Source organism: Schistocerca americana, chromosome 3 (assembly GCF_021461395.2).
Source record: "Schistocerca americana isolate TAMUIC-IGC-003095 chromosome 3, iqSchAmer2.1, whole genome shotgun sequence".
Lineage (NCBI taxonomy): Eukaryota > Metazoa > Arthropoda > Insecta > Orthoptera > Acrididae > Schistocerca > Schistocerca americana.
Window position 1 is genome coordinate 551846067 of NC_060121.1, and position 27274 is coordinate 551873340.

The window sequence follows — 27274 nt, forward strand, 5'->3', positions numbered from 1 at the left end:
GACCGAGGCACACAGGGCCAACACCCGGCATCATGGTGTGGGGAGCGATCTCCTACACTGACCGTACACCACTGATGATCGTCGAGGGGACACTGAATAGTGCACGGTACATCCAAACCGTCATCGAACCCATCGTTCTACCATTCCTAGACTGGCAAGGGAACTTGCTGTTCCAACAGGACAATGCACGTCCGCATGTATCCCGTGCCACCCAACGTGCTCTAGAAGGTGTAAGTCAACTACCCTGGCCAGCAAGATCTCCGGATCTGTCCCCCATTGAGCATGTTTGGGACTGGATGAAGCGTCGTCTCACGCGGTCTGCACGTCCAGCACGAACGCTGGTCCAACTGAGGCGCCAGGTGGAAATGGCATGGCAAGCCGTTCCACAGGACTACATCCAGCATCTCTACGATCGTCTCCATGGGAGAATAGCAGCCTGCATTGCTGCGAAAGGTGGATATACACTGTACTAGTGCCGACATTGTGCATGCTCAGTTGCCTGTGTCTATGTGCCTGTGGTTCTGTCAGTGTGATGTATCTGACCCCAGGAATGTGTCAATAAAGTTTCCCCTTCCTGGGACAATGAATTCACGGTGTTCTTATTTCAATTTCCAGGAGTGTATAAACGTAGATTTGCCGCTTCTTAACCTATCTTCTATGAGAAGTCGTAGGGTAAGTATTGCCTATTCTCCGAAATCCAAACTGGTGTTCCCCGAGGTCACCTTCAACCAGTTTTCTAATTCTTGTGTAAAGAATTCATGTTAATATTGTGCAGCTATGACTTATTAAACAGATACTTCGATAATATTCAGACGTGTCAGCACCTGCTTTCTTTAGAATTGGAATTATTATATTCTTCTTGAAGTCTGAGGGTATTTCGCCTGTCTCACACATCTTGCTCACCAGATGGTAGATTTTTGCCGGGGCTGGCTCTCCCAAGGCTATCAGTAGTTGTAATGGAATGTTGTCTACTACTGCTTAAGACTGGTTTTCCTTCTGAGCTCTTGGTATTCATACAGTTGCTACCTCATTTCTCCAAAAGGCAGTTATCTATCTCTCGCCTAGTGGTATATGTTTGTAAATCATTACGTCTCGTATACTGTATGCTTATTCGACACTTCTCATGATGGGAACATCCTGAAAATCTTAGTAATGAGATGTGAAAAATATATTAGTGACGAAGATTAGTCCATTCACAGTCAATGCTACAGGTGGCCGCAGATCTAAGAGGCTTCTTGTCAAAAGCTATATTATGTCTAAAACGCTGAAAATACACTGATTTTCAAAATGAGTAGATAATAAACACCATTACATATTACCTAACCAGTGAAAATGAAGGAAGTGCTGGAGCATGTTGCTACAGCTCTCAAAGTTGTGCACAAGAAGTTGGAAGTTGCATGGCGTGTGGTCAGCGTGACTACAGCGCCGAATGGGACTGGCCCTGCAACACGAGGCAGTTAAAGGGAAAGGAAAAGAAAGAGAGGGAGCGAGAGAGAGAGAGAGAGAGAGAGAGAGAGAGAGAGAGAGTCAATCTGCGACCAGTTGCGGTGGTCTGTAATTGTGTTCTTCATCACGAGAAGCCCCGGAGGCAAGGTTTGGATAAATTAGCACAGGAAAGAAACATCGGAAAACTCGAGCAAGGCCAACATGTGACGAGTGTATGTTTATTCCATACTTCTCATTATGGGCGTATCTTGAAACACGTAATGATGAGATGTTAATACCAGGAGTTTGGTATTCCTCACAGCATTCTTTCACTTTCATAGAGTGCGTTCTCAACCACAGGCACTACTAGCCGAAGGAGAATAGGTGATCGACTAGGGCCAATTACAGCAACAGATGACCGGCATATTGTGCAGTAGGCAAGGTGGAGCTCGTGTTAAATAGCGGGTGCAATTGTCTCAACATTCAACACGAGTGCAAGGCACGCAGCCTCAGACTCCACAGTGGCACGGCGACGGCGCCGGGGTCGTCTCTTTGCCCGACTACCAGTACGCTGTGTTCCGTTCACATCCTCACATCGGCAGTACCCTTTGCAGTGGTGCCAAGAGCGTACAGACTGGACCAATGTCGAATGGAATCGCGTAAGAGCAGAATCAAGTCTGAGTAACGATTCTTCACGTGCCCTCACATAGCAAAACATGGGAATACGTAGTACACCCGGGCTCATGTCAAACATGATCGTTCTGCTAGTCCAGATGTTATAGTATGCGGTGGAATATTGTTGCATAGGTGTACTTACCTCACCATCTTCGAGCACGGTACGGTATCCTACACAGACATTACCGTGACACTAAACTCCTTTCCCATTCGCGTTTCTTCAGCGGTGCATTCGGTCCTGACTTCTTTTTTTATGGACGACAATGCGCGACTGCACGGAACAGCGCAGGTGGAGGAGCTGTTGGATCGAGAGGACATTCAGCGAAAGGACTGGCCTGCCCGTTTTCCCCAACTTAAATCCCATCGAGCCAGTGTCGGATGCATTGGGGAGACTCGTCCTCACGCAAGAACGGCCGCTCAGCAGCTGTCAACCGCGCTACTGGAGGCCTGGAGTGCTCTACCATAAGAACTCGTTACCAACCTTGTGGCCAGTATGGGAGCACGTTGCAGAACATGCTTTGCTGTCTGTAGTGATCACTCACCCTATGAAGAATCCTAGCCCGCCTTTTTTAATGTCCAGGGGTCCATCAAAAATCGCGTTTACTTTAGTGTAATTATTGTAGTGGAATACAAGTGTCATTTCTGTTTGTCTCGCTGCGTATTTTTTCATTTACTATCAGTACTATACAGTAGCAGTTTTTCAGTGCACGGTACAAGTTTCATCGATCTATGTCACTTGGCAGCGGTGCATCAGGTGAAATTTACTTTCGGCCATAACTTTGATACACCAGTGGCAGTTTTCTCTTGTTTCGTTTCATCCTAATTGATTTAACATCAATGAATTTTTAATGTTCTGTGTCTTTCTCCTACCCCAGTATAGTTTCATTCTTATAACCTCTCTTTCTTGTTTATTTTTTTTTACGAAAATATTCAAAAAATTCTTTTGTTTATCTATTTGGGTCCTTTCTGAGGACGTGTCCATAAAAATCAGTTTTTATTTTCCTCATTGTCTCTGAGAGTTTTCGGGAGTTTGGTAAAGGATTGCATTTTTTTCATTTGAATTAGTTTGTTGTTGTGGAATTTGGGGCCAAGAATCATCCTTAATGTCTACCTTTCTTTGATCTTGCCTTTCAACTTGGTCATGTTGTTCATGGACAATGTTCTAGCTCCACACAGGGCTTCTGTTTTGATTACTGTATTGTGATGTCTTATTTTTGCATTGCATGACAACGACTTTTTGTTGTATGTGTTTTTGTTGAGTTCGAACGCCAGTTCAACTTTACTTGCTCCAGACATATCGAGGGCATTCCAGCTGATTCATTCTGAAAGATATTTGAATTTCTTAATCCTCTCAGTTTTTTGTTCGTTATAAAATGTTTTGGTGTGTTTTTTTTTATGTTTGTCGTTATTTCGGTCTTTCCAAAGGAGCTTTTGAGACCTATTTTTTCCGGCTTCTTTTTGTAGTTCGACTTCTTCCCAGGTCTCGGCTAGTAGTGCCATATCATCTGAAAAGGCTACATAATTAACTTTAATGCCTTTGTTGTTGGTTCCTAGTCGAATTTCACTACGGATCTTTGTGTTCCACTCTCTGACTACTTTTTCTAGGCGCAGTTAAACAGCAGTGGAGAGAGTTCATCTCATCTCGTACACAAGCTTTTATCTCAAAAGGGTCGGAGATTTCTCCCATGAATTTGGAGCAGGCTACAACAAACAAGCGATAGACTCACGCATTTATGTCTTCCAGTCTGTAAGCTACGTTTATTGCAAGTGTTCAATACCAGCTGCTAAAATCTCTACGAAACGCGTGTACAATCTGGAGAACGCTTGTGAGGAAACGTTACACTGTATCGAGTCAAGTGACCTAGGAGGCATTGTATCTTGACAATATAAATCCTGTTCGTCGCTTCTGAATGCTTATCGAGAATGGCCAAAGCCGAAGAATGTAATTATGTATGTCTAATATCTTACTTAGATGGACCTTAAGTGAGTGACTGTTAAAAACACAGACGTGGACTAGGGAAACGAATGAAACAGAAACGCAGCGGTAGAGGTAAAATTTTTGATGGTGATACATTGTAAGTTGGATAAAGTATTTGTTCAGTCAACATGTGGACTAGAGACGTCTGAGAAGGAATGTGATGGGACTGAGTGCAGAGAGAAAAAAATACGCGCGCTGTGAAACTACGTAGTAAAGAAAATGACGCAAAGCGAAAGGTAATTAATTTTGTCTACGAGGGTGGAATGGTGTGAGTGCACATCTTACAACTTTGTATAGTGAAATAAAAGCTACTAAATTTCTGTGTGGCACTCTCTAGAAACTTCAGAACGTACTACATCAATGAAGTCCAGACCCACAGTCATTCAGCTGAAATTTCGCCATTTCCAGAACAGCGAAATTCAACGTCGGGCGACGGTATTGGGTGACAAACAATGTTATTAACCTACTGAGATGAGGATGGCGAATAGTTTTATCGGACAGTTCATCGCTGAGCTGCGTAAATTATAAACAGATAGACGTACAACGCTATAGACATTCATTAACGAAACTAAAATCGTTGATCTTGTCGTCTTCTAAATAAAACCCTGACTCACCCCTCTCCCTCCCCCTCCCTGTGCAGGCCGGTGTGGCCGAGCGGTTCTAGGTGCTTCAGTCTGGAACCGCGTGACCGCTGCGGTCGCAGGTTCGAATCCTGCCTCGGGCATGGATGTGTGTGATGTTCTTAGGTTATTCAGGTTTAAGTCGTTCTACGTTCTAGGTGACTGAAGACCTCAGATGTTAAGTCCCATAGTGCTCAGAGCCAATTGAACCATTTTGAGCTCACCCCTCGGAAGACATCAAACAGAGACATGAATATCCAAAATTAAGTACCATTAATGATCAAAATGTTTGGCATGCACATTAACGTAATCTTCTAGCAGTATTTGACGCCATAAATAAATTAATAGATAAACTGAACTCAGAAACAAATTGAGACACTATTCCAGTCAACGAAACAGCGGATCTCGCAGTTCCTAGTAAAGGCATGCTGTTTTATAATAACGACAGACATTTGCTATGATCTTCTCTATCGTCGATATACCACTTAGTTTATGTTTCACTTAAGTTCGAATTGCGTAGGAATAGGTGTAGTAATGAAACGATATGTAAAATTTATATAAGGTTATGACCTACAGAGAAACGTGTTTCTATTTTTCTTTATTGCGAACAGAACATCTGAGGACCACGTTCAAAATACAGTTCTTTGTTCTTTCCAGAACGGTCTGAAGACAGAACGAAGAGACATAGTGAACATCTACCCTGCCTTGGAATCCTCACATTTTCAGTACTTTTTCCAGCAAGGCTTCTCTGTTGTTTATATCTTCTGTTCTTACATTGTTTCTTTATAAATCCTTTTTACTTCATTGACCCAGGTTGTTGTGGACTTCTCGCCAACAAATATTTGAAAATATTAATAGTTAATCTACTGTCTTGCATTCGAAATAAATGTCCAAAAAACATGAGTCTTTTTTCCCATTACGTTTGAAATATTTTCTATATATTGGTATATTTCAGCATAATTTCCTAATTTCCAACCTTCTGCTCTGTTTTGTGGTCCTAATATTTTTCTTATAATTCGCCTTTCTAATACTTCTAATTTATCTAAATTTAGCATATAGGCTTTCAGCCTTCACTACCATGTTGTAATGCCTTATTTTTGCAGTTTTGGATAGGCACTGTTTATTGTAGAGGTCTTTGGTGAAACCATAATAAGCTCTCCCCATTTTATGCAACCTTTCCTCTATTGCAGATTTTTCCAAAGCATTTTCTTGGATTACCTCCCCTACATATTAGAATTTTCTTACCCTTCCTATTTAGGCAATATATGTTTTCAAGAATTATGGAGCGGCTATTTCTTCCAGGAGATTTATCTGTGTTATAGCAGATGCCACATTTTCGGGAAGTATAGCAAAATCATCTGCCAATGCAAGACACTTCTTTTCGAACTTTTTCATTTCTCTTCCTAACCTTATAGTCGAGATATTGAGTTCATTAAGTTTTTCATTCCAAATTCTTACTACATACATCAAAAAATGTTTTGCACCACCCCGGTTCCCAGAGCTCCTGAAGATAGACGTTGTGGGAATTTTACCACAGACACAATACCTTTGACTGTTTAAAGATGTGAGTAAACCGCCACAAAGAAGTAAACAACCGTGCATGAGCAGCGCCTATTAGACAGAGGGGGTCCGACAGCCGATCAGTTCCAGTAATTCCACCACGAAGGAGGTACACGGCTCTTGTTTGTAGTTGAACCGTGCTTAGAAGGTCAATACCGCATTGTTACTTTGTGCCAGGAAGGGCTCTCAACAGGGGAAGTGTCCAGGCGTCTCGGAGTGAACCAAAGCGATGTTTCCCGGGCATGAGGGAGAGACAGAGAGACAGGAACTGTTGATAGCGTGCCTCGCTCAGGGCGTCCAAGGGCTACTACTGCAGTGGATGACCGCTACCTACGGATTACGGCTCAGAGGAAACCTAACAGCAATGCCACCATGTTGAATAATGCTGTTCGTGCAGCAACAGGACGTTGTGTTACGACTCCAACTATGCGCAATAGGCTGCATGATGTGCAACTTCACTCCCGACGTCAATGGCGAGGTCCACCACGACACCATGCAGCGCGATACAGATGGGGCCAACAACATGCCGAATGGACCTCTCAGAATTGGCATCACGTTCTCTTCATCGATGAGTGTGACACATCCCTTCAACAAGACAATCGTCGGAGACGTGTCTGGAGGCAACCCGGTCAGGCTGAACGCCTTAGACACACCGTCCTGTGAGTGCCGCAAGGTGGAGGATCCCTGCTGTTTAGGGGTAGCTTTATGGGGGGCCGACGTACGCCGTTGGTGGTCATGGAAGGCGCGTAACGGCTGTACGATACGTGAATACCATCCTCTGACCGACAGTGCAACCATATAAGCAGCATATTTGCGAGGCATTCGCCTTCGCGGACGCCCTCTTCGTGCACATCTTGTGAATGACTTCCTTCAGGAAAACATCGCTCGACTAGAGTGACCAGCATGCTCTCCAGACATGAACCCTACCGAATATGCCTGGGATAGACTGAAAACGGCTGTTTATGGACGATGTGATACACCATCCACTCTGGGCGATCTACGCTGAATCGTCGTTGAGGAGTGGGACAATCTGGACCAACAGTGCCTTGATGAACTTGTGGATAGTATGCCACGAAGTATACAGGCATGCATCAATGTAAGATGATGTGCTATTGGGTGTCAGAGGTACCGGTGTCTACAGCAGTCTGGACCACCACCTCTGAAGGTCTCGTTGTATGGTGGTACAACATGCAATGTATGGTTTTCATGAGCAATAAAAAGGGCGGAAATAATGTTTATGTTAATTTTTTTCCAAATTTCTGTTCAGCTTCCGGGATTCAAAACCTTTTTTTTCTGTATTTTCTCTAACACACTGGGAATAGGCTGTAACCTTGTCGTACACCTGTTTCTATTTTGAAAGGATGTGAAATTTCTGCCATAAATTTTACTTTATGGACTGTATCTGTAAGTGTTTCACGGATCAGGTTTGCTAGTTTAGACTTGACGCCAAATTCTCTAATTATTTTGTCTATAGTTTCTCTGTCAACAGAATGAAAAACCTTTTGAAATCCACAAACATAACTACAATATCCTTTGAATTGAGTAATATGTGGCGAATTACTGGTTTGAGATTAATTATTTGTTCTGAGCACGGCCTTCTTGTCCTAAAACCGCCGTGATATTCTCCTAAATGAATGTCTAGTGTTGTTTCTATTCCGCTTAATAAAATCTTGGAAAATACTTTGTATGCTAGTGGCAGTAAACAGGTTCCTCTGAAGTTGTTTATATCCTGTTTATTACTGTACTTTTTCGGGGAGTGGATCTGTCAATTAAAATCTCCAGTCCTCTAGGATTTTTTCTGTTTTCCAGTTTTCTTCAAAGAGTAAATTTAAATCCTTTGCTACATTTGGCAAGGACCACTTCAAAAGCTCAGCTGTAACATAATATTCTCCAGTGGCTTTGTTGTTTTTGAGGGTATTAAATACTTCCTGTATTTCTTCTACAGCTGGTAGTAAATCTTCTTCCAAATTTTCGTAAATATCTGAGAATTCCAACTTATGACTTGGTTAAGGACGGTTCAGAAGCTAATGAAAATATCTTGCTAGTATTTCACAATTTTCGCTTTTGCTTGACTCAATTTTCCTGTTTTCATTTTTGAAACAAAAATTAGGAGCTTTGCACCCATTTAATTTGTTCTTGAAAGTTTGATAAAAGTCATGAGTGCTATTTTTTACAAAAGTTTTGTCTATTTCCAAAAGTTTCTTCCTTTGAAAGGCTCGTTTTGTATTTCTGATTAACCAGGGTGTTTCCGCTTTTTGTTGTTTAAATTGATCAAAATCTTCAATTTTCTTTGAGCATTTCCGTTTTTCCCACTTTTTAGTCCTCTCTGCTACGTCTTCTTCGCATATTTCATTCCACCATACTTTCCTTTTATTTTTATTGACCCAAATGTTTTTCTGTGCAGCATTATTAATTGCTTTGGATATTTCTTGTCAGTTGCCATGTTTAGACCCTTTATTTTCGTCTTGATAGTTTTATATTGATTCTTTTGTTATAGTAAGCCTGTATGTATTGTATTTTATTAACCTTTGTGACTTTTTCTTTGTTCTTTATTGGATAGGAGTTTGGATATAATTTGAAAGTGGTAACGATCAGAATAAAATTCACCATTCTTTACTACTTTCAAATTCGTAATTGCAATTGTAGTTTTTTGCGAAATAGCCACATGATCTAACTGAAATTCTTCTAACATTGGGTTGCGATATATCCACGTTGTAGGTTTTCTTGAGAGTTTCCAAAAGAACGTTGACTAGAGTTTCAGGTAAGAGCATTAGCACAAACTAATTAGCCTCATACCATTTGCGTTGGTTCTCCTATGAGCTGGGTAGTGTCCTAGTACATTTCAAAATTTTTTTTTCTCTGCCTATTTGTTCACTGAAGTCATCTAATAGTAATATGGTGTTCATCTTTGGAATTTTAGATATTACAGTTTCTAAATGAACCCAGAATTCCTCTCTTTTTTGTGGATTTTTCCTGTTGTCTTCATTTATTGGTGAATGGCAATGAACATGTGTCTGTATCTTGTTTTTACATTTAACTGATAAGGAAGGTACTCTCTCTGAGGTGGATTTAAATACCATAATATTTCCTATTATACTTTTAGGAACATAGAAAGTTGTACCCAATAATAGCATCTGATTCATAATTTTGATTGCTGGTTTGCCTTTGAAGACTCTGTAGCTACAATTTTCTATTACATTTTCATCCAGGAACTTTGATTCTTGAACTGCTAAAATTTGAACTCGCTGTTTTCTAAAAGCATTCCTAGTTCTTTTTGTTTACCAGTCTTCAGTAGAGAATTTACATTTGAAGTGCCTAGAAAGTATTTCCTTTTAAATTTTATTTTAAAAGGATTCCAATATTGCTCCGATTCAAGCATCTGACTGCGGTTGTTGGGACTCCCCAGAACCCTTCATCCCAATGCAATGCGTGACGCAATGGTGGATTTCTCTCTCGAGTTTCTACCTTGCATAGTACTTTCATTTTGCGGACTTTCCATACTGCAGTTGAAATTGTATCTCATTCAAAGTAAGGAACTGAATTCCAAGATAAGAGCGGATCGTTAGCCCGAAATCTGATTTTTTGTTCGTGGTTCAATCCATTAGGCTCTCCCGTTTTCTCCACCGTTGCGAATTAAATCAGACTTCCTCTTCCGCCTTCGAGACTGTTGTCCGGGTTTCACCTGTAACTCTGGGCAGGGGCCTTCACAGAGTACTACAACCCAGAGCCAGATGGACCCCGGTATTTTACTAAGGTTGCCACTCCTCCTTCCCCGTCACTTGTTTGACGTGGTCCTGCGCTTGGGACCGGTAATAGCGGAGTTATTCTTTGTTATACATGTAATCCGTAACTCTAAGCATACGTAGTAGTGAATTGGTCTAATCTCAGTCTTGCAAGAGCATTGCAACGGACGCTGTTTTTGACGGCTGATATTGTGTGTTAAATCAGGTTGCTGTGCTTCTTGAGAAGTGAGGTTTAGTGGTGGTAGTTGGGGTATGTAGACAGACTTAGGAATAAACAATCTATTGACGATAGCGCTGAAAGTGAAAGTGCTGAAACATACATGCTTGGGACTTAGAGCAGTGTATGTCTGCTATGAGTTCTACAAAGCGCATCCGATAATTTTCAATAGTTTTGCCACCAAATAGAAATGTTTGATGAAATGCAATCTTCCTATTACTTCCGTGACTTACCCATTAATGTCGAAGACTAGTGGTAGGGGCCGTACATATTGTACTACATAAACAGCAGATTGTTGTCCGCAAAAGAGGGCACTTCCTCCCCTTCCTCCCTACCCCCCCCCCCCCTCCCTCTCCAACTGTATACAATTTTAGATACTTCTTATCCCTTATAGAATTCTCACACACTTCGAGATATGTCTGCCTATGAATCCGCTAAACTGCATGTTTAGGCACTTTCCGAGTAAGGTGGTCAGCCACAATGAGAAACACACACGTTTCTATTTGGCACCCAGTCCGTACCACACGCAATACTGTCGATTTTCTATGAAAAAATTATTCTAGGTTTTCAGAAAAATATCAGCTGTTCAAAACTTTCTAAAACTTTCTGTAAATCGTTTATTACAATAATCATGCTTATATCACTGTTTTAGCCGGCGGTGTGGCCGAGCGGTTCTAGGCGCCTCAATTCGGAACCGCGCTGCTGCTACGGTCGCAGGTTCGAATCCTGCCTCGGGCTTGGATGTGTGTGATGTCCTTAGGTTAGTGAGGTTTAAGTAGTTCTAAGTCTAGGGGACTGATGACCTCAGATGTTAAGTCCCATAGTGCTCAGAGCCATTTTTATCACTGTTTTCAGGAGGGTAATCAGTTGTTTTCTACGCTTTATGTGGCGATTTATTCGGACTGATGAGAGCCATGATGGTTCATGGGGTGGATATCGTCGTGCTCTCTGACTTGACTACAAAAAGCACTCCACACATTCGTTAAACTTTCATGAAGTCCTGTAAATGGGCTTGAAATAATTATTCCGACGAAAGAATAGCTGTTTCATTACCTAGTATCTCATTTGAATATAATAACAGTATAAGCACAAGTTAAGGTGCTCTCAGCATGCCGGCCGGAGTGGCCGTGCGGTTCTGGGAGCTTCAGTCTGGAACCGCGTCACCGCTACGGTCGCAGGTTCGAATCCTGCCTCGGGCATGGATGTGTGTGATGTCCTTAGGTTAGTTAGGTCTAATTAGTTCAGAGTTCTAGGCGACTAATGGCCTCAGAAGTTAAGTAGCATAGTGCTCAGAGCCATTTGAACTCTCAGCATGGTGGCAATAAGAGTAGGTGTGTCGAGTGAAATCGAATGCCAGTAATCGGTATTGACTTCTTTCCAAACGTTACCAACTTCAGACAGCAGGCAACAAGGTGTTTAATGCCTTCAGAATCAGACACACATATTTCAGTGATCACTAGTTCACTGTAACGCTTATGCTTCTGTAGAAGTAAAAACAAAAGGTAAAGCAGTCACCAAACCAAAGGTTTGTTTGAACACCGATTGCTTTATTCGGCATGGTCCAATATAGGATGTGGTATGCTGTTACCTTCCTCTCACCTTAGAAGTGACTTAAAATTTAAAGTGGATTACAAACGACGGTTAAATTGGTATTTTTCATACAAGGGTTGCCGAGCACAGCATATTTTTTCTTTAACAAATCTTAATTGAAGATAATGAGAATTACACAAACGAAAGAATGGTATTTTCTCTGCACACTCTATTGTTCCACGTTCCACGCCTTCCTCTAGCTCGAAACAAGAGCGTGTATGCCCTGCCGGTACGAATCCTTGCCCTGGTGACGGAACCAGTGCTTCATTGTGTGAATCACCTGCTCATCGTCCTTAAAATGTCTTCCACGAATGGCATCTTTTAATGGGCCAAACAAGTGGAAGCTCGTGGGGGCTAGGTCAGCGCTGTAGATTAGATAACTCTGTCCAACCCTGTTTTGCGATGTGTTCAGCAGTCCTCAGACTTGTAGGGAGACAGAGCGTTATCGTGTTGCAGCAAAACATCTCCTAGGTGGCTGTGGCGCCGAAGTCGCCGGAACACGTCTTGAGTTTTGTTAATATGTTGGCACATGCTTCTGAAGTAAGGGTACTGCCTCTCGGCGTCAGTCAATGAGAATCACACCTTCACAGTCCCAGAACGTCGTGGTTATGGCCTTGCCGGCGGAAGCAGTTGCTCTGAGTTTTTTCTTCTGAGGGGAGTGGGAGTGGCGCCATTCCATCGACTGTCATATTATTTCGGGCTCAAAGTGGTTGACTCAGGTCTCATCACCTCTTACAATCCGGGACAAGAAGGCCACCCCTCAGTTTCAAAATGTTGCAAGAAATCAAGATAAATGCTTTTTCTGTGCGATTTGTGGTCCACCATTAGACACCGCGAGACCCATCTTGCAGACGCTTTTGACATCGAAGAGTGTGGATAATTGCATCACCACTTCCTTTGCTGATTGACAGACGCAGCACAACAGCCGAGTCGTAATGCGTCTGACCTCGCAAATGACAACATCAGCTCGCTGCCACATGTCAGTTGTGACAGCCGTGGATCACGGAGTAGCAATTGCAACCTAAGCTCTCAATTATTATCTTTTCCTACAGTTTTTCCCCCTCTTCAGCTCCCTCTAGCACTATGGAAATTATTCCCTGATGTCTTAAAAAATGTCATCTCATACTGTCCCATTTTCATGTCAGTATATTCCTTTTCTCGCCGATTCTGCCAAGAATCTCCTCACTCCTTACTCTATCACCTCACCTCATTTTCTACATTCTTCCGTAGCACTTCATTTTAATCGCTTCAATTCTCATCTTTTCCGGTTTTCATGGACATGTTTACTACCATACAATGCTCTGCTCCAAACGTACGTTCTCAGAAATTTCTTCCTCAAATTAAGGCCTATGTTTGATAGCAGTAGACTTCTCTTGGCTAGGAATAGCTATTTTTTCTGGTGCTCGTCTGCATTTTATATCCTTCTTGCTTCGTCCGTCGTGGGTTATTTTGCTGCCTAGTTAACAAATGTCCTTAACTCCGTCTACTAAGTGATTCACAGTTCTTATGTTAAGTCTTTTGATGTTCTCATTTCTAGTACCTCTTATTAATTTCGTGTTTCTTTGGTTTACTCTCAGTCCCTAGTAGTAGTTTTTAAACTATTTCATTCAGTAGATGCTGTAATTCTTCTTCACTGATATCTTTCATCTTGATTTTTAATCTCTCTCTTGATCCTGTCCTTTATTTCTGTCATTACTTCTTCAATATACAGATTGAACAGCAGGGGCGAAAGGCCAGGTCCTGTCCTACTCGCATTTTAGCAAGTTCAAAAACATAGCAATGAGAGCGGCTCTGAAAGGAAAGAAACCTGCACTCCATAACCGAATGCCTTCTTTTACTTTTGACCACCTTTTTCTGACAGATAGTATTCTTTGAGGCATTAACTGAAATTTCTGTTATTTCAACTAGCCGTTGTAGTCAATTCTTTAAAACTGTGTAAAGGCCTTGGACTTGTCCGAGCTTCAGGGGTAGCCATCAGTTCTCTGGGATATAAAAAAAAAATCACACCGCCAAGAAGGAGTTGTGCGTCATAAACGAAAGTTGGTAGACGTGTTTTTTCATCTGGAAGATGATGCTTACTCAAATTTCGCGCTAGTCACCTAAGAGTGGCGCTGGTAGCACCACATGAGGATGCAAATTAGGTTTGCTTTAAATACACGCTGTGATGGTCTTGAGCCTTAGGTACCTTTGGTATTGGACGTGTTGAGTTGTTGTTAGTTAAAAAAGCCTTTAAGGCGACTCTTTTTGTGTCATCAGTCTTCTGTCTAGTTTGATGCGGTCCGCTATGGATTCCTCTCCTGTGCTAACCTCTTCATCTGAGAGTAGCACTTTCAACTAACGTCCTCAATTGTTTGCCGGATGCATTGCAATCTCTGTATTCCTCTACACTTTTTACCCTCTACAGCTCCACCTAGTACCATGGAAATCTTTCCCTCGTATCTTAGCACATGTCATTTCATCCTGTCCCTTCTCCTAATCAACGTTTTCCAGATATTCGTTTCCTCTCCGATTCTGCCCAGAACCTCCTCATTCCTTACCTTATCGTCCACCTAATTTTCAACATTCGTCTGTAGCACCACATCTCAAATGCTTAGATTCTCTTCTGTTCCGGTTTTCCCACAGTCCATGCTTCACTACCATACAATGCTGTACTCCAGAGGTACGTTTTCAGAAATTTCTTCCTCAAATTAACTATGATATTTTATATTAGTGGACTTCTCTTGACCAGGAATGCCCTTTAAGCCATTGCTAGTCTGCTTTTGAAGTCCTCCTTGCTCGGTCTGTCATTGGTTATTTTACTATCTAGGTACAAGAATTCCTTAACTTCATTTACTTCGGGACCATCAATCTCGATGTTACGTTTCTCGTTGCTCTCATTTCTACTAGTTCTCATTACTTTCGTCTTTCTTCGATTTACTCTCAGTCCATACACTGTACTCATTAGACTGTTCATTCCGTTCAGTAGATCTTGTAATTCTTCCTCACTTTCACTCAGGATAGCAATGTCGTCAGCGAATCGTATCGCTGATATCTTTTCACCTTGAATTTTAATTCCAGTGCTGAACCTTTCTTTTAGTTCCATCACTACTTCCTCGATGTTCAGATTGAACAGTAGGGGCGAAAGGCTACATCCTTGTCTTACACCATTTTTAATTCGAGCACTTCGTTCTTGGTCGTCCACTCTTATTATTCCCTCTTGGCTGTTGTACATATTGTATATGACCCGTCTCTCCCTATAGCTTACCCGTACTTTTCTCAGAATTTCGAACATCTTGCACCATTTTACAACGTCGAACGTTTTTTTGACGTCGACAAATCCTATGAACTTGTCTTGATTTTTCTTTTGTCTTGCTTCCATTATTAACCGCAATGTCAGAAATGCCTCTCTCGTGCCTTTACTTTTCCTAAAGTTTAACTGATCGTCACCTAGCGCATTCTCGATTTTCTTTTGCATTCTTCTGTATATTATTCTTGTCAGCAACTTCGATGGATGAGCTGTTAAGCTGATTGTACGGTAATTCTCGCACTTGTCAGCGCTTGCCGTCCTCGGAATTGTGTGGATGATGCTTTTCCGAAAGTCAGATTGTACGTCGCCAGAGTCATACATTCTACACATCAACGTAAATAGTCGTTTTCTTGCCACTTCCCCCAAATGATTTTAGAAATTCTGATGGAATGTTATCCATCCCTACTGCTTTATTTGATCTTTAGTTCTCCAAAGCTCTTTTAAATTCTGATTCTAGTACTGGATCCCCTCTCTCCTCTAAATCGACTCCTTCTTCTTCTTCTATCACATCAGACAAATCTTCCTCCTCATAGAGGCTTTCAATGTATTCTTTCCACCTACCCGCTGTCTCCTCTTCATTTAATAGTGGAATTCTCATTGCACTCTTAATGTCATCACCCTTGCTTTTAATGTCACCGAAGGTTGTTTTGACTTTCCTGTATGCTGAGTCTGTCCTTCCGACAATCATTTCCTTTTCGATGTCTTCACATTTTTTCTGCAGCCATTTCGTCTTAGCTTCCCTGCACTTCCTGCTTATTTCATTCCTCAACGACTTGTATTTCTCTATTCCTGAGTTTCCCGGAACATTATTGTATTTCCTCCATTCATCGATCAACTGAAGTATTTCTTCTGTTACCCATGGTTTCTTCGCAGTTACCTTCTTTGTACCTATGTTTTCCTTCCCAACTTCTGTGATGGCCCTTTTTAGAGATGTCCATTCCTCTTCAACTGTACTGCCTACAGAGCTTTTCCTTATTGCTATATCTATAGCCTTAGAGAACTTCAACCGTATCTCGTCATTCCTTAGTACTTCCGTATCCCACTTGATTCTTCTTGACTAATGTCTTAAACTTCAGCCTACTCTTCATCACTACTATATTGTAATCTGAGTCTATGTCTGCTCCTGGGCCGCCTTACAATCCAGTATCTGATTTCGGAATCTCTGTCTGACCATGATGTAACTGAAATCTTCCCATATCACCCGGCTTTTTCCATGTATACCTCCTCCTCTTGAGATTATTGAACAGAGTATCCGCTCTTACTGGCTGAAACTTTTTACAGAACTCAATTAGTCAAATTTCATCTCTCATTCCTTTTCCCAAGCACATACTCTCCTGTAACCTACCTTCTACTCCTTCTCCTACAACTGCATTCCAATCTCTCATGACTATTTTCATATCCCTTTACATATTGTATTACACTTTCAATGTCCTCATACACTTTCTCATCTACAGTTTGTGTGCCTGAAGTATAGTTGTCGGTGTTGATTTGCTGTCGATTCTGAGAAGAACACCCCCATCGCTGAACTGCCCTACCTTCCCACCCATACTCCCGTTATACCATTTACTGCTGCTGTCGATATTATCTTAAACACATCTGACCAGAAATCCTTGTCTTCTTTCCACTTGACTTCACTGACACCTACTATATCTCGATTTAGCCTTTGCATTTTCCTTTTCAGATTTTCTAGTATGCCTACCACGTTCAAGCTTCTGACATTCCACACCCATTTCGTAGAATGTTATCCGTACACTGGTTATTCAATGTTTTTCTCATGGTAACCTCTTGTAAGGTGGCTATAGTTTCGCACCTTACAAGCACTCATCTACATACTTTTCCATGATTTACAGCTGTGATTAGGTATCATTTGATAGGTTGTACATCGTACATATGAATATTTAAAGAAGTCTGGCATTGTCATGTACATCTTGTATATAGTTGTTAACGCTTACTGCATGAAAGGTGATGACCCTCTTTATTATCAAAACGGTGTAATGAATGACTGCCTGTACTAGCAGAGGTTGGAACGCCAGTGGAAATTGAATGGCAGGCTTAACTCAGGCCCTTTTAAAGACCAGCACAGTTGTGTTGGTTTGCTTTAACACAGGAAGTATCTTAAGTCGGACGATCGGGGCACCTGAGCACTGAAGCACAATACAGCAGCGGTCAGCCGGTACTGTAGCGGGCCAGGAAGGATAAACGGATAATATTTTGGAAACTCTGAAAATCTTGGATGCAGCGGAGAGGAAGGAGTAAGCGTTACCTCGGAAGTCACGCAGGCTGGATTATTTCCGAGTATTTTTACTCTGAGAAGCGTACCATCCAAATTAACGGGTATAGGTATTTCGTCGCAAACTTTCCGCACTGGAAGACAAAAGACTAAAATATAGATAGTCAGTGTTCGGAAGAATCTGTAAAGAGGGAGAATATTCCGTGGTTTCGAGAATATGATTCGCCTTCTGCAGTTACAAGGGAGTGGAGACGAGCTTTGCTGGGAAGCCAGCGGTGGAGAGAAGAGGTCTTCCATTTTGAGCGCCCGTGTCTGATGGTCGCTTAGTGTCAGCTGTGTTGATACAGACGAACTGGCTGTATTTGTTCTCAGGAGATATTGTAGTTAGAACGTTTAGGCACTGTTCTGTTGCGAACTTATAAGTATATATATATATATATATATATATATATATATATATATATATATATATATATATACACTCCTGGAAATTGAAATAAGAACACCGTGAATTCATTGTCCCAGGAAGGGAAAACTTTATTGACACATTCCTGGGGTCAGATACATCACATGATCACACTGACAGAACCACAGGCACATAGACACAGGCAACAGAGCATGCACAATGTCGGCACTAGTACAGTGTATATCCACCTTTCGCAGCAATGCAGGCAGCTATTCTCCCATGGAGACGATCGTAGAGATGCTGGATGTAGTCCTGTGGAACGGCTTGCCATGCCATTTCTACCTGGCGCCTCAGTTGGACCAGCGTTCGTGCTGGACGTGCAGACCGCGTGAGACGACGCTTCATCCAGTCCCAAACATGCTCAATGGGGGACAGATCCGGAGATCTTGCTGGCCAGGGTAGTTGACTTACACCTTCTAGAGCACGTTGGGTGGCACGGGATACATGCGGACGTGCATTGTCCTGTTGGAACAGAAAGTTCCCTTGCCGGTCTAGGAATGGTAGAACGATGGGTTCGATGACGGTTTGGATGTACCGTGCACTATTCGGTGTCCCCTCGACGATCACCAGTGGTGTACGGCCAGTGTAGGAGATCGCTCCCCACACCATGATGCCGGGTGTTGGCCCTGTGTGCCTCGGTCGTATGCAGTCCTGATTGTGGCGCTCACCTGCACGGCGCCAGACACGCATACGACCATCATTGGCACCAAGGCAGAAGCGACTCTCATCGCTGAAGACGACACGTCTCCATTCGTCCCTCCATTCACGCCTGTCGCGACACCACTGGAGGCGGGCTGCACGATGTTGGGGCGTGAGCGGAAGACGGCCTAACGGTGTGCGGGACCGTAGCCCAGCTTCATGGAGACGGTTGCGAATGGTCCTCGACGATACCCCAGGAGCAACAGTGTCCCTAATTTGCTGGGAAGTGCGGTCCCCTACGGCACTGCGTAGGATCCTACGGTCTTGGCGTGCATCCGTGCGTCGTTGCGGTCCGGTCCCAGGTCGACGGGCACGTGCACCTTCCGCCGACCACTGGCGACAACATCGATGTACTGTGGAGACCTCACGCCCCACGTGTTGAGCAATTCGGGGGTACGTCCACCCGGCCTCCCGCATGCCCACTATACGCCCTCGCTCAAAGTCCGTCAACTGCACATACGGTTCACGTCCACGCTGTCGCGGCATGCTACCAGTGTTAAAGACTGCGATGGAGCTCCGTATGCCACGGCAAACTGGCTGACACTGACGGCGGCGGTGCACAAATGCTGCGCAGCTAGCGCCATTCGACGGCCAACACCGCGATTCCTGGTGTGTCCGCTGTGCCGTGCGTGTGATCATTGCTTGTACAGCCCTCTCGCAGTGTCCGGAGCAAGTATGGTGGTTCTGACACACCGGTGTCAATGCGTTCTTTTTTCCATTTCCAGGAGTGTATATATATATTGTGGCTTACCAGATGAAGTACATATGGTGATATTGCTAACTGGTTCGGCTTATTAGGGCTATGAAGCTAAATAGATGTGATCACGTAAACTTTGTTTCTACTGAGGTTGCTCACCATTGTAGATCATCTTTGAAAGTAGTGTCTTCTAGTGTTTGGTGCGCAGATGATGTCAGTCATCTCGCATTTTTTAATTAGATCGCGTAACCATAAAAAGGGGCGGATTTGGGCAATTGATCAATGATGATAGTTAGGAAATTCATTTGTATCTCTTTATGGCCATTGGACATTGATATATAAACATTTGTAATACCTAAAAGGGGTTTTCATCTACAATAGATGTATAAGCAGAAACATTTATCATTTGGTAGTTACTAGTTCCCTTAATCATTCATTTATGTTTATCTTTTAATTTATATATTAAAGAGCAAGAAGGAGGGAATGATATCTCCATTAAGATGTTCTAAGACCTGCTTCAGGGAGTAGTCAGACAGGGCCAAATCTTCATTTTTGCATTCAGTATTTTCCATCCGCCTGGAGTAGCATCTTGGAGCCTTCCCCTTATCAGCCCCCTCCCGGAGATCCGAATGGGAGACTATTCCGAAATCTTTTGCCAATGGAGGACGGCGGTACAAAGTCGCGTCTGGCCATTCTGATTTAGGTTTGCCATGATTTCTCTAAATCGCTTCGGGCAAATACCGGGATGAATTTGAAATGGCACGGCCGACTTCTTTCCCCATCCTTCCCTAATGCAATGGGACCAATGAATCCGGAATCTGCAACCAACCAACCAACCATCAGAAAATGTGACAAGTTGCAGAATGAATAATTTAAGGCCACTATCATACACGCGTAATAACGTCATGTAAGAAAGTAGATAAAAAAGCACACTGAAGATAGCACATAAAGTGCTGAAACAGGTCTGTGTAAAACAAAATTATAAACCGCGTCGTCTCCAGTATTTTTTCAGTAATGTGAAAGCGACAGTTTCAGAGTCCTGGCCCACCCACTCCCCCTTTCATAGACTCTGTGACTGAGGAAGTCGGAATTAGGGATACACTTAGCATGGGAGTTCAAGGCCCTTATAATGTCACTCCTTAAACGCAACTACCAAATCAGTAAATTAACAATTTATTCAAAGATAATATTTATAAACAGCTAAGAGACAATCAACTCGTAGCCATCTTTAAGACAATACCAAAATATCACAGATAGCTTGCTTCTCAAGCAAGGCAGCAAACTAGAATTACAAAATCTGACTTAAAGAGATGAGCCACAGAGATTTCAATACTTAAAGGAACAATAAATTACAATCAGAAAGTGATTTAAAGAAATGTGGCACAGATAATTTATTTAAAGGAACAATAATATGCAATATGAAAGTCATTTATGAAACGCACGCCAGTTCATTAAGAACCCAAATAACACAAGCAGCACAACAAGTTACAATTTAATACAATTCATCCCCAAGCAAATAAAAAACGAAACACGTAACGCACACACCGAGCTAATCAGCTTTCTAATAGTAATCCAACCAGCGGATTTTTAAAAAGATAGAGTAACTGCTGGTCTCCATGCGGTTCCGCACTCTGCCGGCTGCACTTACTTCAACAACACGTATATTAGGGCACCAAGCAACAAGTACACTTGCTGCAACGCCAATCGTTCAACGAAACGAAGGAACCAAAATCACTTACACCTTTGATGGAGAGCGTTGTTCGAGGTGGTCTCGAGGGGTGGGTCTCTCCGAGAAACCAGGCACCAAAGCAGTGCGACGAACAGCGCCCGGAGCTGGCATCAGGCAGGTCCACCACAAACTCGCTACCGCCTTACGAGCTAGACCCCCCCCCCCCCCCCCCCCCGTGCCACTGCTGGACGGGTACGCGTGTTTTCCTCTTTCGTCCACGCAAGCACGTCCTTGCGCCTCGTAGCAAGTCCAACACTAACTGCCCCGAGCACCAAACACCCGCGAGATCACAACAGGGGCAAAGATAGTAGTACAGCTGGGTAATTAACAGTGTCGCGCCAAAGAGCTGGTGTGCCAGAAAAGGCGCGCCACGGCTCAGACTCCCCACTACCTGAACTGCCGGCCCCGGAAAAGTAACCCGAAAAACCCGGACATCTGGGTAAAATCGGATTATTCCGCCGGACGCGTAGTCTGTTGGTTTTTTAATATAAAATGAACGAAACCACCTACAGGCCAGTTCTCGTTTAGTAAAGTCCAACAAACATTTGTTGAAATCAGTCAAATGTCTCCAGACCCAAAAACGGTCCGGTTTACCATAGACACTTGTGTGAAAAGGCGCCCACGCCGCCCCAGGATGCCCTCAAAACTAAGACAAATCCGGGGAAACGAGGACGTATGGCAACCTTGCGGTGTTACCCTTGAGTAAATTTCTACGAAAAGAGGATGGAACAGCAAAAGATGCGGTTTAATATGAATGATCGATTGAAAAAAAAACGAAAAAAAAAAGAATAGAGGCATCATATAAATGGATTATTACACCACAATAGATTTTGTAGTACATAGCATTCTCAGCTTTTCGTAATTAGTTTTTATGCCTAAATGTATATAAATAATAAATTGTTCGCTGGTTCCAAGTCAAAAAATGGTAATCTAATAACAAGATATCTGCCTAAAAGTAGGGAGAAAGATGTGGTCGCATTAACCTTGGGTAGTTGCTGAAAGAGTATGCGTCATCTGTGTCGGACTTGCCTCATTGCAGCCGATAATATTGATCAACAAAATACGTCGTGAAAGCATTTTTTGAGACATTGTCTTGCAAACTTCTCCACAAGACTACACTTCGCTCCCAATGAAATTCTGAACACGATTGTGAAATTGTGGATCTACTGAAATGATGAACGTTGTTTATGAATCCTCTGCCTACACTGAGCAAACAAATCCCCTTTTTACGGCGAAATTTTGAAGGCCAACTCTTGATATTACTGTAATGTAATGTGGATTTTTTCTCATCTCCTGACGACATTTGCTACTTGGGCATAACTGTACTCTTTTTTTCTCATTTTCTTGAGTGATCATTATATGCGGCCCGCCACGAATTCCTCTCCTGTGCCAACATTTTCAGAGTAGCAATTCAAACCATCTTACATTATTTGCTGCGTATGTTCCAGTCTCTACAGCTCCTCCTAGTACCATGGAAATTACTCCTTGATATCTTAACAGATGTTCTGTTACAGCACCCCTTCTTCTTCTCAGCGTTCTCCATATTTTCCTTTCCTCGCCGATTCTGCGGAGAATCTCCTTATTCCTTACCTTATCAGTCCACCTAATTTTCAATATTGCTCTATAGCACTACATCTCAGATGCTTCGTTTCTCTTCCGTTCTGGTTTTTCCACAGTCCATGTTTCACTACCATACAATGCTATGCTCCAAATGTACATTATCAGAAATGTCTTCTTCAAAATAAGGCCTATGCTTGATACTAGTAGACTTTTCTTGTTCAAGAATGTCTTTTTAATGTCTTTTTTGCCCCTGCTTGTCTGCTTTCTATGTTCTCTTTGCTCCGTCCATCATGCGTTACTTTGCTGTCTAGATAGATCATTCCATTCAATAGATTCTGTAATTCTTCTTCACTTTCTCAGCACAGCTATGTCATCAGCGAATCTTATAATTGATATCCTTTCACCTTGATTTTAAATCCCACTCTTGAACCTTCCATTTACTTGCGTCGTTGCTTCTTCAATGTATCGACTGAACATTTGGGGCGAAAGACCACATCCCTGTCTTACACGCTTTTTAAATTGAGCAGTTCGTTTTTGGTCTTCCAGTCTTATTGTTCCCTCTTGCTTGTGGTACATATTGTATATTACCCGTCTTTCCTTATAGCTTACCCCTCTTTTTCTCAGAATTTCTAGAATCTTGCACCATTTTACGTTGTAGAACGCTTTTTCCGGATCGACAAATCCTATGAACGTTTCTTCAGTCCTGGTTTCATTATCAACCGAAATGTCAAAACTGCTTCTCTGGTGCCTTTAACTTTCCTAAAGCCAAACATCGTTATCTAACACACTCTCAATTGTTTTTTCTATTCTTGTATATATTATTATTGTGGCCAACTTGGATGCATATGCTGTGAAGATGATTGTGCGATAATTCTCGCACTTATCGGCTCCTAAAATCCTTGTAATTTTGTGTGATACCTTTCCAAAACGCTGATGGTACGCCGCCAGTCTCATACATTCTAAAGACCAAGAAGAATAATCGTTCCCACATCCCCAGTGATATTAGAAATTCCGATGGGATGTTACCTACACTTTCTGCCTCATCTGATCATAAGTGGTTCAAAGCTCTTTTAGATCTGATTCTAATACCAAATCCCCTCTCTCTATCGTCTCCTGTTTCTTCTTCCGTCATTAGACAAGTCCTCATCATCAGAGCCGTTCGTTGTACTCTTTGCACCTATTCGCTCTCCCCTCTGCATTTAACAGCGGAAAGCCTATTGCACTTTCTATGCTACGATCCTTGGTTTTAATATCTCTTAACGTCGTTTTTACTTTTCTATATGCAGAGTGAGCCCTTCCGACAAACATTTCCTTTTCGATTTGTTAACATTTTTCACGCAGCCATTCTGCCTTAGAATTCCTGTACTCCCTTTTTATTTCATTCGTAAGTGACTTATATTTCTATATTCCTGAATATCCCTGAACGTTTTTGTATTTCCATCTTTCGTCGATCAATTTAAGTATTTCTTCTGTTGCTAACGGTTTCTGTACCTGTGTTTTTCCTTCGATCGTCCGCTATTGTCCTTTTTAAGGAAGTGCAGCTACACTCTCCAAAGAAAATTGAGACGTAGTACCGTTAAGTGCTGAGTCCCTACACATCGTTCAACTGACGTCACTTCGTACAGTGGTAATGAGGTCCTGACGGCGCACAGGAGAATAAACTGGGCCCGTTTGACTGCTGGCTGCTGTCTTCTGCGAGTCCGCGCAGTTCCCACAGTCTGCAGTGGGCGGGATAAATTTCGGCCGGTAGTTGTGGGTGGGCCGTGTGGGTGAGTGTCTGGTTATACCTGATCTCCATTACGTATGATGTCACGACAGTTAAAATACACCGCGCATGCAGCCGTCCAAGGTCTCGCGCGCATTCGAGAAGAGCGGAGCGCTGCGCTTGCTTCCAAAGACGTCACCTCTCCTGGGAACTCCGATGGCCGATTCGTTCGGAAGGCTATCGAGCAGGATGCAGTGGACTCTGGTGCATTCATTTCGCTGTAAACACGGCTTGCTGAAATCACTGAAAATATTTCGTCGTTTATTTCCAAAAGTAATGAGAGGTCTGTGGAGGAATGTTGGTTACGATGAGGGGCAGAAGACTATCTAGCGTAGCATAGCTACTTGCCATGCTTTTCAGCACAAATTTGATATGTTCATTACTTTTTGTATTTAATATCTCATGTAGTTGATATATTTAGATATATCTTACCTTTCCTCGCCCTCCTTCTCCACACAAACCCACCCACCCACCCACACACACACACACATACACACACGACCACACATGTTGTTGTTGCTATTGTTATACTCTTCAATCCAAAGACTAACTAGTTGCCGCTCTCCACACTTATTCATCCTGTACAAGTTCAAACGGCTCTGAGCACTATGGGACTTAACATCTGAGGTCATCAGTCCCCTAGACTTAGAACTACTTAAACCTAACCAACCTAAGGACATCACACACATCCATGCTCGAGGCAGGATTCGAACCTGCGACCGTAGCAGCAGCGCGGTTCAGGACTGAAGCACCTAGAACCGCTCGGCCACAACGACTGGCCCTGTACAGGTGTCTCTTCATTTCTACATAACTACTGCAAGCTATGAACCTGCTTATGGTTGCTGAACCTTCTTCAGTTTTTATAACTCATACTTAATACACTCCTGGAAATTGAAATAAGAACACCGTGAATTCATTGTCCCAGGAAGGGGAAACTTTATTGACACATTCCTGGGGTCAGATACATCACATGATCACACTGACAGAACCACAGGCACATAGACACAAGCAACAGAGCAAGCACAATGTCGGCACTAGTACAGTGTATATCCACCTTTCGCAGCAATGCAGGCTGCTATTCTCCCATGGAGACGATCGTAGAGATGCTGGATGTAGTCCTGTGGAACGGCTTGCCATGCAATTTCCACCTGGCGCCTCAGTTGGAGCAGCGTTCGTGCTGGACGTGCAGACCGCGTGAGACGACGCTTCATCCAGTCCCAAACATGCTCAATGGGGGACAGATCCGGAGATCTTGCTAGCCAGGGTAGTTGACTTACACCTTCTAGAGCACGTTGGGTGGCACGGGATACATGCGGACGTGCATTGTCCTGTTGGAACAGCAAGTTCCCTTGCCGGTCTAGGAATGGTAGAACGATGGGTTCGATGACGGTTTGGATGTACCGTGCACTATTCAGTGCCCCCTCGACGATCACCAGTGGTGTACGGCCAGTGTAGGAGGTCGCTCCCCACACCATGATGCCGGGTGTTGGCCCTGTGTGCCTCGCTCGTATGCAGTCCTGATTGTGGCGCTCACCTGCACGGCGCCAAACACGCATACGACCATCATTGGCACCAAGGCAGAAGCGACTCTCATCGCTGAAGACGACACGTCTCCATTCGTCCCTCCATTCACGCCTGTCGCGACACCACTGGAGGCGGGCTGCACGATGTTGGGGCGTGAGCGGAAGACGGCCTAACGGTGTGCGGGACCGTAGCCCAGCTTCATGGAGACGGTTGCGAATGGTCTTCGCCGATACCCCAGGAGCAACAGTGTCCCTAATTTGCTGGGAAGTGGCGGTGCGGTCCCCTACGGCACTGCGTATGATCCTACGGTCTTGGCGTGCATCCGTGCGTCGCTGCGGTCCGGTCCCAGGTCGACGGGCATGTGCACCTTCCGCCGACCACTGGCGACAACATCGATGTACTGTGGAGACCTCACGCCCCACGTGTTGAGCAATTCGGCGGTACGTCCACCCGGCTCCCGCATGCCCACTATACGCCCTCGCTCAAAGTCCGTCAACTGCACACACGGTTCACGTCCACGCTGTCGCGGCATGCTACCATTGTAAAAGACTGCGATGGAGCTCCGTATGCCACGGCAAACTGGCCGACACTGACGGCGGCGGTACACAAATGCTGCGCAGCTAGCGCCATTCGACGGCCAACACCGCGGTTCCTGGTGTGTCCGCTGTGCCGTGCGTGTGATCATTGCTTGTACAGCCCTCTCGCAGTGTCCGGAGCAAGTATGGTGGGTCTGACACACCGGTGTCAATGTGTACTTTTTTCCATTTCCAGGAGTGTATATTACCATACACTGTAATTTATTACTTGGTGCTACAGTATGTGTCATATCAAGCAATTTCTTTTCGGCAACTTTTCTCACGAAAGACTTTCCTCCCTGATTCCAGTTAGCACATATTGATTATCTTATCTATCCTTCCGTTTTCCAAGATTCTTCTGTTGCAACACATTTCAAACGCTTCTGTCCTCTTCTCGCCTGCATTGTTAATCGTCCACGTTTCACTTCCATACACGGATACACTCGAGACAATACTTTCATGAGGCACTTCCAAAGACTTAAATTTATTTCTGGTGTTCACATATTATTCTTTCTTAGAAAAGCTTTTCTCGTAACTGTCAATCTGCAATTCATTTGGCGCAGGAGGGGGCTATAATGACATTTTTAGCAGATAAATGCCTGTACTAGGGAAAGATAATGTGCTAGTTTCCTGTTGCACACCACATGTCTGTACCTACTGCCACGTTTTCCTATTGCCTGATTTAAGTTTTTTGTGATTTCCCTAAATCGCTCCAGGCAAGTGCCAGGATGGTTCCTTTGAAAGGGCACGCCCGACTTCCTTCCCCGTCCTTCCCTAATCCGATGAGACCGATGACCTCGCCGTTTGGTCTCTTCCCCCAAACAACCCCACCCCAATCCCTGTTGCCTACCACACCGCAGTACTTCAGCCGTTAAATTCTTCCCGACCGCGCTACAGATTACATCACAGTCGTCTTACCAATCACCTTGACTTTC